Below are 12,385 nucleotides of genomic sequence, written 5' to 3' on the forward strand. Positions count from 1 at the left end.
TAACCGCGTTACCTCCTGCAAATGCAGCGTTTCCCCCTTTAGCGAGTCATATCTGTACGTGTAACGTGCATTGTTTTCATCCCGTAGTACCAACATGAGTAAGCGCGTACGATTTTAATGGCTGTCAAACTTTCGAAATGAAAATTTACGAGTCAGCTAAACTCTACCATGAGGAAAAGTGTGCATGTGCGTGCGTGCGTGTGTGCGTGTGTGCGTGTGTGTGCGTGTGTGTGTGTGTGTGTGTGTGTGTGTGTGTGTGTGTGTGTGTGTGTGTGTATGTGTGTGTGTGTAGGGGGGGGAGGGGTCTGGTAACAACCCCTGTCGGGATAAGACCTATCTACCATAGTTCAGGAGATATCATTTCATAAACAATGAAATGCGTGACTAACTGCCGCATCATACATGACGTTCAAATTTATTACTTCTGTGCTACTAACTAAGTTCACAATAAATTTCGCAGACGGTATCCACAAATGCGGTTAAATGCATCTACAAAAGTATATCATGGTAGCACACAATTCAGGAGACATGACGTCATAAATACTGAGATGCGTGAAAAAAAATGCCGCATCATGCATTAAGTTTCAATGCTTTCATTCTTTACCACTAAGACACTCCTACAGTCCAGTTAGAGTAATCACTCACACCTGTCAGGGCTTTCAACAGCTTTAAATTGCGAAGCACAAACGGCTGCTGGCGAAAACAGTCGCCATCTATAGAGCAAAGAAGGGGCGTCGTCGAAGAGACTTCTACAAAATCACGTTTTAGATACGTGAAGCAGCTGCGCGCCGACTGCAGGAACTGTTCTGGATATTACACTACAAATACAATTCTTTTCTTTTCGTTTCTAGTAGAAAATTTCCGGGCAATGTCGGATTTGTCTGATTGTTTCTTATATAGACATCGTTTGCTTAACTCTTGCGGCTTCGTGCCGGAGGTTTTTATAGGATATGGGTGTTTTCTTTCGTCTGTTCGCACCGCCTTTCTCTTGCCCTCACAGTGGTGGCGGATCGCTGCACAAGTCAATAAATGTCCTGTGTCAGCTATTAACCAGTCATTCGTGAAAATGGTGACGCCCGGAAAGAAATGTGAACGAGTAAACACTCGCAGGATCCTTAGAATAATTTTCAAGGAACAGGTGCCAGCAGAGGGGTTGTCTGCATCCTGACCTAGCCGAACCTTTTGTGCGCCCGGAAAGACAGGCAAAAGGAATTCAGAAACGGTGGACAGGTGGCTACGGAATAGGCTAAAGAGGGACAGATTGACAGACAGTAAGTCTAATGATGATTTGAAAGGAATCAATGGAGAAATACTCAGAAGAGGAAACAAGCACTACTGAATTTTAATGTTTAGACAAGTTTTAATAAGGGGAAGGGATCACATGGGAACAGAAAAGTGACTCTAGAAATATTAACCATTGGAGATATCAGAATATATCTATTATCAAAAAATGAAGAGGACAGCACAAATAGAAGAGTGACTGCACCGACGGCGCCTAGCCTTTATAAGTATATAATATTGTTTCACCGAAACGTCACTACCAGAGTTGCGTATACGTACTGCTTCTTACAATAGTATTATTTCTTATAAACTGTTCATATAATCTCTTGCTTTCGGAGTAAATAAATGCTTATTCTTCGAACTAGATCTGATATAAGTTGAAATCTTCGTTTCATTTGAAATTATTTCGTTTGTCTAAAAGTTGTTTAGTTCTTTACAGTTGATGCTATGTAGGAGGCTCGGGTGGTGAATATTTGAAGTGCAAATGTTTGGTATACATAAAGGTCTGAAAGGCGTGTTCAGAGCACTGTTTGCGTCAGTCTTGTCCCTGGTTTGCTGCTGCCCGCCACAACTTATTATCCGGTGCGCAGTTCTCCATCTCGAAGTAGCTGTTGCACTTAAAAGTCCACTATTTGTTGGATTATCCCAGTCCCTGTCTTCCCCTACAGTTTTTATCCCCTGTAGCTCCTGCAGTACCAAGGAGGTTCCTTTTCTCGCAGATTCAGCTGAGGTCTACATTAGGTCTTACCTTATAAAGTTCTCGTAACTGTCTATATCCTTCGCTGAATCACAACTCCAATCCTTCGAGTCTCTTCGTTTCCCGGTAGGAAAGTTCTGTTCATTTCGAAATTCTATCACCAAGTACACAACGAATGATCAGTTTCGAGCACACTTTATTCAGTGCAAAACAGAGCATGGTTTCTTTTCTGCTGGTTATTAGAACATAACATAAAACGTTTCACAAGAAAGCAAAAGATTCTCTAATATTCTCAATAAATATAAAATGTTAGTGGTTGACAGCTGGAGTTTGTCAGATTCAAATTTTTAGGGTAAGATGAAAAATTCTGATGAAACAGAAAGAAAATAATAAACACAGGGTTTTTAAAACTGGACGGCAAAGCTTCAGGGATTGATTCCTCATACAACAAGAAGAAAAAATTCAATCTATTGAAAATAGGTTCCAAAATGCTTACTTAAAGAGCTCTGAGCATTGCAGTAGCGAAGAACATGTGCTCATAGTTCCTAATGTATGCATTTTAGTGCACACGTTTACTAGACTTTTTCTTCTTATGTGAGGAATCCATTCCTGAAACTTTGCGTCGAGTTTTAAGAGTCTGTATACAGCAGGAAAGGCGAACGGAAGAAATTTGTTGGAAGTGTAATGGAAACTGCATTTGTAATGGAAATTGCAGTGTCCAGACTACTGGTGAAACAAACATGGAAACATTAATTGATTGCGATACATGCTGCTAGGATGGTAACACATCACCATAGTACAGATAAAGGTGTAAAGAGGGGCGTTCGGGATACTTAAATGGAGGGGGGGGGGGGGGAGAAATGACGTTCTCACGAAGTCTTGTCGAGTAAAGTGGAAGACTTAATATTTGAAGAAGTTCTTATGATAAACGAGTTGCCACCATTGTAGACCTACGTCTTTCTTAGAGATGTTGAGAATAAGACCACAGAAATTATTACGAATGCATATGCTGCTTAGTGGTAAAGTGCCAGACTATGGATCCAAAGGTTTCGGATTTCATTGCCAAACAGTTACTCACAACTTTTTTCAACTCTGATTACGTGAGTATTTCAGAGTTTCATCGTGCTTCAGACTGCATGGGAAACTGTATCTCCTTTATAACCAGCTCGGTAGATAACTTCGAAGAAAGCAGGACGGCAACGTCACACCACCTTATTTGGGATGAATCCAAGTAAAGCACTATGAAGTATACTATTATTCGAGTTGATGATATCTTTACTTTCACTAACTTATTTGAATGCTTACAGAAGCGCACAAGCATTTTTCCGTCACTTGATACGCGAATTAAGTAGCATTTAAATGGCTGTCATTGGTATAAAATACCCTCCGGCATGGGCTGTACTGTGGAGAGAGAGAGTGTGTGTGTGTGTGTGTGTGTGTGTGTGTGTGTGTGTGTGTGTGTGTGTAAATATTGATGCAGAGACCGAAGAACTGCTACAAGTTTCCCTGCGTGTTTGGGTAATCCCGTGTGAGTCCGTTTGAGTGTGCCCGCAATTCTGGATTATTGTCCGCGCGCAGTCTGGCTTAACACTTGCGACGGTAGCGCAGCGCCTGGCTCTTCCGGCGGCCGCTAGCAGCTCCCGATGCGAGTCAAGGACCTCGACTCGCCCGGGAGAAGCCTCTGCAGAGCCAGCGGTGCACTCAAAAGCGCAAAGTAGCTCTCGCTCTGGAGCTAATTAATTTCTCTAATTAAAAATCACGTTGCGGCTAATGCGATTATACTCAGCGGCAGTAATTACCTATGGCGGACTGGTAAAAAAACTTGCAATATTCAACTTTAAATCCCGCGCTCAGACGTCAGATAATAACGGGCCGTGTTCCACACTGAACAGCGAGGATGTAAAATATAATTTTTTTCCGTTCAGTATGTTTGCATTGTTATTCCTCCGCCTTTAGCGTCTCTCGTGGTCTTTGCCCGAGGAACGCACTAGCAAACTGAGGAAATACTTCAAATAATAGAATTTCATTTGCAACCACCCATCGGCACCCGGGTACTTACTTATCCAAATGTTTAGTTAGATTACAAATCAGTTATCTGTAGTATCCGAGGTAAAAGTAAGCAATCAAACAGTACCGCCTAATTATAAATCCCACATATCCCTCCTCCCCTCACTTTCCCTTCTTCCCAGGCCCCCAGTTGACTATTTACCATTTGAAGGAACTGAAAGTTAAAAAACAGTACTGGAGCGTTACTTTCGTTCCATTGCGTTGAATTTAATTTGGATTTATCGGTATCTGGACTGTCAGTAGTCACCCTAGCGATCCCAGAAACTAAGAAATCAACAAAATAAATTTTCATTCCTAGTCCCAAATATCCACGTTGTCGAGTTCTAAAGATGTAATGTTGTCCTGGTAATACTTATCGTTTTTCCCCACCCCCACCACTCGTGATACTGCAACGAAACGTCGCGGAGGCTTTGTTTATCATTAAAAAACAAGTACGACGGAACACAGCCTTTTTCTTCGTGTAGTACTTTCTGACTATTCTGCAATGAGAAAAATGTTTGGTTTGAGTACACTCTATTGAGAAAAATGTTAACGATTATGTATAGCCAAGTTCAGGAGTATCGGTGATAAATGTCGCTACCATTCAGAATCTCTGTAATCTCTGTAATCTCTGTTCTACAATGTTAGGGAAATTGGTCTTGATCCTCATATCGCTGAAATCCGAACGAAGACTTGTAGAACGACGCAGACGTCAGCATCATCCATAAGTCCCGAATTAGATTGTTAACCCATTTCTCTGACAGGAAAGAAGAGCAGTATTGTAGACTCTCACCGCCTAAGAATATCTCCTCGTTGAACATGTCACGGACTAGGCACTTCGATTTCCTCCATCTTTACAAAATTGGAACATCGGTGTCCAGACGGTTTTGTAAACCCGTACGAAGCTATTCTCAAACTCGAAAAAAATTTCGTTGAATATTTCAAGATCTCGGAACACTATTATGACACAACTTTTCTAGCGAGGCATCGTAAACTGTGTGTGTGTGTGTGTGTGTGTGTGTGTGTGTGTGTAGCGTAAAACTCTTATAACTGAGAAGTTGCTGATTCAATTCTTGATATTACTTTGTTGATTAGTAATGGCGTAAAAGTGTAATGCGTAATATGAAAAAAATGTTTACCAACCATACTGTTCAGTCTCTATTAATAGAAAAGTATTTTTATTTGATGTTTCGCGTTTTTGTACCAAGTTCTGTTTTTGGATACTCAGGTTTCTATGCAATTAGTAAGTTCACATGGAAAAAAATCAGTTTTTGGTAAAAAATTGATTCAGTAACTGATGACCAACTTCCGCTACGAAAATTAATATAGAAATCAAATAAAAGTAAAAAAAGTGTTGCTATTACCACCACTCGGACCAGGAACTGCGCTATTGTAAGACTTCTACGTTATGCATATAAAGTGCTCCAAAGTCTACAAATCATCAAAGGCAATTTTTTCGAGTCTGAGAATTGCGCCGTACAACGTTCAGAAACTGATGTCAAGGCAGTGACTTTCAGGTGTTGTAAGTTCGGAGAAAATCGAAGAAAGCCAGTCCGCAAGATCCCTTTATCATTCAGAGTACCAAACAGATCTGATGCAGTCCAATTTACCACCTGCCGCTTGCCTAGAACGCCTACGAGCGGGGCAACAGGCACTCCTGCAAAACGCAGCTGCTGTGCGGGGTTGCATACGTGTAGGCGGCTTGCAGCACTGTAAGCTGCCAACCTGAGTGGTCCTCGCAACACGAAATCCTCGCGATGTTGGTGACTGCCAGCACATCTACGTATCCGGCGACGAAATGGCGGCGACGGGGAAAACTCGAAAGAATGCTTGCCCCGACGATGAAAAAGTAATGACCGCCTGAGCTGAGTGGCGTGTGCCCGCGCATAAGTTGCCACTGCTGCTCCGGATTCGTCGGCACGCAACTGCCGACCGCCGTGACGCTCGCGGGGCCGCGTGTTTAATGCTGTGCGTGACGTATCCCGTGTTCCCACTGCTGTAGAGTGCCGGTTTCGCGCGTTGCCCTAATCCGCTTAATGCCTGCTTTTCTCCTTTCTCCCGCTGAGAATTTCTGAAAAAAAAGTTCCGCCTCTCTTTTCGCTTCACTTCGTTCGCAGATTTGCGGACGCACGTTCGCTTAAAGCGAAAGTCGGCTTTTCCTTTGTCGACAGGGCCCCTTTAAAGATAAAGGATTTTCTGTTCGAAGTGGAAAAACATTGCGTGTAGACGCTTTTACTTAGATTTAAGAAGGAAATTTTTTTAACGATTGGTGGGATTACCGATCGTGCCTAAAAAAAATTGTAGATGCAACGCCTGGCAATACCAAGTGAAGTACCAGGATGGAGGAGGAGGAAACAAACTTAACGAATTAAAGCGTCTTCAGTTATTACAAAATAGTCACTTACAGTATTAGCCCACTTATCTGTATGACGTCGCACCTAACCACTATAGTAGCAAATCCACTATCATGCCTGTAAGTTGAGGAGAATGGAGTAAGTATTTTAATCCTTTTTCTGATAATAAAGGATATTCGTCACCTTCCTTTAATGCTGCCAGGTCCGTATTAGAGAAATCTAATTTCAGTGCGTCGTCTTCACTCAGATCAACAAATTCTGTTTTAGCTTGAACTTTAAAATCTGAAAATATATTCCTTCGTTCAAGGAAACCTGTGTTAAAACCTAGAAGGCACTATTTGCTTGTCTGTTTTCCAGTTGAGGAAAATGTAACAAGACACTAAATTTATTGATGATGGTATGTTCTGACTTGTGTGGTGAGACAAGATTTTCCTCTATTGACGTCTAGCATCACTATCAATTCTGAGAACATCGAAATGCCTTGAACGTCAGCCCTGCGTTGGTAAATCTCCGGTTCGCGAAGAAAAATTGCAACTTCATCTTACGCTGTAAATATATTCAACAAATTTTCCCACAAGGAAATCTGCAAGATATGCTACGCTGTAAATAAATAAATTATCTGTTAAACTGAAGTGGAAGTGTTTCTCCCTTTCCGTCTTGGGCTTCCAGGAAACAAGACAGATTCTTATCGAAGCTCGAGCACTCTATGCAAAGCGTTACCACTTGGTAATCATCGAACTCCCGTGTAGAACAAGAGCACATCAAATTTTGCTCCAATCTATTTACACAAATCTTCGATAACTCTTGTACCTGTTGCACTGCCTCGGATGTGATTTACAGTCTAAACTGTCTCAGTTTGAGTATATTCACTACTAAAGCATTATCGTTGGATTTGGAGCACCTTCTTTCACCAATGTGTGAAATCCTGAGCGTATGTCCAACATGGAGGGTGCTCCATATGTACATACACTTACCACATTCGACCACTGCATCTCATTTTTCCTCAGCAAAATTCTTCATTGATCGGAAAACGTCTTCGCCACGTTGAAGTGTCCAGTGAATTCAAAGAAAAGGCCGTCATCTATTATAAATCGAACATAGGCAAACAGCTGGGAACAAGATGCAATGTCAGTCGACTCATGTAACTGCAGTGCAAAGAAATAACTTGAACTTACTTCGTTGAGCAGCGTTTTCAAAGCAGCAAAGCTCATGTCCTCGATACGTCTTTTGATTGTATTGGTAGAAATAGACACCTTGTCTACGTTTTTCACATTTTACTCTCGTGGAACTGGATTCGCTGCGTCTAGTGAGCAAGGCACGATGTGATCATCTCCTATTGTATGAGGTTTCTTGATTTCGGCGATTCTAAACAGAGAAAAGTAGCATGATGAATCCACATGTGAAATTATCAGATCAGCTTCTTTGCGTCTGAAGAACTCTGTGACTTTTCCAGTGAACCCTTTGACTACTTCCGAAGTGGTCTTCTTGTGTGCTGGGTTTCATGAAAGCTACTCTTAACACATTACTGCACAGAGCAGACTGAAGCTTATCTACTATCATGGTAAAATCCCATCGCAGAAAAGCTGCTTCAGATGATCTTAGAACATCGGAGATTAAGACTTGCGCCCTTAAGCGTTGTAAAATAATAGCCCGTGAAGACGGGATGTACAGGAGAGCAAAGTAGGACTGTTCCTTGTTCGTAATAGCTTTACGAGCGACATCTGTATGCCCTGGGACGGTGTACTTGGTTGGCCTCGGTTTAATTGCGTTCCGACACATTGTCCCCCCCCCCCCCCCCGCGCTGCGCCAGACGGCTTTCACTCTGCCTGCGACGGCAATTTGTCGGCTCCAAACGAGGCCCGGCGGTCCTCCAGCGCGCGCTGAATTACCTGTGTTTATACGGGCCGCGGTTCGGGGACCCCCCACTGGAGGAGTTTCGTTGTTTTAATTGTACTCGCCACGTCGAAGCTCAACCAACACCGGCTCCGGCCGAGAGGTCGCAGCCGTGGCCAAATATCATTCCAACCACGTAACCTCATACATTGATACAACGTTACACAAGTACTTCTGTCTGCCCACTGCAGCATTAATTGCATCTCCAGTGCATTACCATGGTTACAAAACAGGCCGTTCTCTCTTTTCAGTGTTCTTCAGCAATAATCACAATTCGCGCTTCGTCGCCGTCGTCACAGGGATGAGGTTGTCTCTGAAACAACGAGCTTAAGATTATATCTGGTTTTTCAACGCCATTTAATCTATCAAAACCGCTCGAAATAACTTGTTTCAGAAATAACCTATTTTCACGTTTTTATTCATATTTTTCCCTGTAATATATGTAGAAATCCAACGAAGATAGAAAAATTTTGACTCCCTCAGTTTCAAGATACATAGACCCTAAATATAAAATGAAATAGACAAATGAAAGGAAACTTAGTCCGTCCACCATTCGCTGCTTTTCTCGAAAGGTGATAAGTTTTTTATAAAGTTTTATTTAAAAAGCAGAAACTTAACCACTGCTGTTATGGCTAATTGATATTTCGGTCCTTTACCCGTTTGTCAGCAAAATATTAAACACCTGTTATAACCGTGACCAAACAAATAACGAAAAATATCTTTTATTCGGAACTGAAATCTGGTATCGGTTTCAGCCAGTCGGTTTTTCCCATCCCGACGACGAATACGTCGTTTTCGTCTTCTTCTTCAGGTTGAAGATTGGTTCGATCGAGGAGGACATCGTCTCCTAGGTTGTTCGGCACAGGTGATTTTGGAACGGCGAGGAGAGATATTTGGCTTCGTAGGAAGTGGGTAACGGTACACACACTTATGGATTCAATTTTGGAACAATTTATTTCCCAATAGCTCAGCCTTTTATCGTTGAGGTATCTAAAATGGCTTCATATCTTTGCAAATCAATGAGTTCACCCTATTGCTCCATGTGTTAGACACATCCAACAACACTCAAAAGTTCCTAAATTCTGCCTTTCGTTATCAGTCCCGCCCTCTGCTGGCAACTCGTTCTGGCACTACACATTCACATACTTAATCACAATGGCTGACAAGTGCGAGACAATGCTTTTTCCTCCTTACCTTCTGACACTCAGAAAATAGCAGCTACTACTCGTTACCTCTGCAAGAGACAAACTCTGCACTTGTTCTTCTTTAATAGGGAGAAACTCAGCTGTCCTCCCTCGATTCTGTACAGAATTATCGTAATTTTTACCGCATCAGCATCGAAATGTCATTCTATAGTGACTTCTCCCGACGAATCGGCTATTGTATTGCTCCTACCTGCTTCCTGGTAATCACTACTCCAAGATCATGGTACTTGACTGACTTGCCGTGGGCACTGGCAGTTTATATACCGGTTTTTTGGATACTTTTGTGCGAGTTTCACCCATAGAGATGTTTCGCTTGACTCTTTTGGAACATTCTTGAAGGTTCTCGAACTTTGTCTGCATGCCACCATCTGCTAGTCACCTTGGTGGCCGATCCTGTTATCCTCACATACCCGTTACACCACCACTGGTTCCTTAGCAGGCTGTCAACAAGTCTGACTTCATATGGAGCACTGACCACTTCCTGATGTCCGCCTGACACCACATGTTGTGCGTTGCCTTAATATTACTCTTAATAAAGTTTCTCTCCTTTTCGCACAGTAATACCAATACTTACGATCAAAAAATGCGATAGCCATAACAACCGATTTCGTTGGAGTCTGCTTATTATATCCATGCCTAGCCTTCCCTCACCCAGCGAGGTGGCGCAGTGGTTAGCGCACTGGACTCGCATTCGATAGGACGACGGTTCAAACCCGCGTCCGGCCATCCTGATCTATTTTTTCCGTGATTTCCCTAAATCGCTCCAGGCAAATGCCGGGGTGGTTCCTTTGAATGGGTACGGCCGATTTACTTCCCCACCCTTACTAAGCCGACGGGACCGATGACCTAGCTATTTGGTCCCCTTCCCCCAAATCAACCAGCCAACCTAGCCTTCCCTCTACAAATTTACCCCCCTATACTACCCTCCATTAGAAATTAACAATTCCTTGATACCTCATGACGAGTCCTACCAACTGATCCCTTATTTTAGCTAAGTTGTGCTACGGTTTTTCCTAATTTGATTCAGTACCATCTCATTAGTTATCCAATCTACCTATCTCAGTTTCAGTATCATGTAATACCACATTTTAAAATAGCCCGTGCTCCTCTTGTCTGAACTTTCATACAAACCTGTACTCCAGACAAATGTTTTCAAGAAAGATTTCCTAACATACAAATTTATATTCAGCTAACGACTTGTCCCAGCTTCGCATGAGTTGCCCTAAGGAAATCATAACCACAAACCTTACTTTTCATTGCTTTACGTTAGAGTTCAGTTTCCTCAGCCCTACAGCCATTGGTCGTTTGTCTGGTTCAAATTGTCCCTCCTTAATATTTTCGTGATTACTCAGAGATAATTTCAGAATTTCAAAGTTGTATTCCTGTACCGCGCGTTTGCTATCATAGAGAAAACATATTTTGTAAACGTGTCTTAAAAATTATTTTGACTATAGGCTGTGATTTCTTTTCGTCGTGTGACGGCTTGATTATGGTACTTAGTATCGAAATCAGTAGTCAGTAGGCAAAATAAAAGTGCGACTGTAGATCAAAAAATATACTTTCTTTCCTTCAGGATACTACTCGCGTTGGTGTGTGTATGTAGTAGACTAATGGTATACCATCAGATTTTCGGAAAAACGTCATCCACACAATTCCGAAGGCATATATAGAGCGGACAAGTGTGCGACAATACCGCACAATCAGCTTAACAGTTTATGAATCCAAATTGCCGACAAAAATAATATACAGAAGAATGGAAAAGAAAATTGAGGATCTGTTAGAGGACGATCAGTCTGGCTTTACGAAAGGTAAAGGCACCAGTGTGTCAAAACACTTTCAAAGGATTCATGGACCTAGAAAAACCGTTCGACCATGTAAAAGGTGAAACACATTCGAAATTCTGAGAAAAATAGGGATAAGCTATAGGAAAAGACAGTATTCAATATGTACAACAACCAAGAGGAAACAATGAGAGCGGAAAGCCAAGAACGAAGTGATCGGATTAGAAAAGGTATAAAGACTGGGACGCGGTCTTTCGTTTGCACAATTCAATCTACACATCGAAGAAGCAACGACGGTAATAAAAGAAAGATTCAAGAGTGGGGTTAAAATTCAAGGTGAAAGAATGTCAATAAGAAGATTAGCTGAAGACATTGCTGTCCTCAGAGAAAGTGAAGAATTACAGTAGAAGGACGTAATGAGAGCTAGGAGAAATGAGAACAGCGAGAAACTTAACATCAAAGTTGGAGATCACGAAGTAGACGAAATTAAGGAATTTTTCTACCTCAACACCAATATAGCAGATGGTGGACGGTGCAATGAGGAGATAAAAAGCAGATTAGTACTGGTAGAAAGGGAATTCCAAGCCTAAAGATGTCTACTAGAATTAAACATAGGCCTTAATTTGAGGAAAAATTTCTGGAAATGTGCGTTTGGATCGCAGCACTGTATGCTAGTGAAACATGCGACTGTGGGAAAACTAGAACAGAAGAAAATTGAAGCATTTGAGATGTGGTGCTACAGGCGAGTGCTGAAAATAAGGTGGACCGATAAGGAAATAGGTTCTTTCCAGAATCGGCAAGGAAAGGAATATATGGGAAACATTGAAAAGAATGAGGGACAGGATGATAGAACACCTGTTAAGATATAGGTAATTACTTTCATGGTACGAGAAGGAGCTGCAGAAGGTAAAAACTGGAGAGAAGAGTGGAGATTGGAATACAACCAGCAAATAATTGAGGACGTACGTTGGAAGTACTACTCTGAGATGAAAACGGTGGCACTGGAGAGGAATACGTGACGTGCAGCATCAGTTCAATCAAAAGGCTGAAGACGTACAAAAGAGTGTTTCTCTCAACAGGTATTTGAAACTATCGAGCATCAGCGAAATGTCACAAAGCTTTAAGCCA

At 42.0% G+C, this 12,385-nt stretch overlaps 1 protein-coding gene and 1 long non-coding RNA gene across 4 annotated transcripts in view; one reads left to right on the forward strand and one right to left on the reverse strand.

The window, feature by feature from the left end:
* LOC124795365 (very low-density lipoprotein receptor-like) overlaps positions 1-12,385 on the forward strand; it is a 612,937-nt gene that overhangs the window by 396,786 nt on the left and 203,766 nt on the right. The gene's annotated exons all lie outside the window — the stretch shown is intronic.
* The window catches only part of LOC124795366, a 140,599-nt gene continuing 135,869 nt past the window's right edge, over positions 7,656-12,385 (reverse strand). The window contains exon 4 of the long non-coding RNA XR_007016683.1: positions 7,656-7,743. This is a non-coding gene — a long non-coding RNA (uncharacterized LOC124795366). The remainder of the gene's footprint in view (positions 7,744-12,385) is intronic.

Source organism: Schistocerca piceifrons, chromosome 4, assembly GCF_021461385.2.
Source record: "Schistocerca piceifrons isolate TAMUIC-IGC-003096 chromosome 4, iqSchPice1.1, whole genome shotgun sequence".
Taxonomy (NCBI): Eukaryota; Metazoa; Arthropoda; class Insecta; order Orthoptera; family Acrididae; genus Schistocerca; species Schistocerca piceifrons.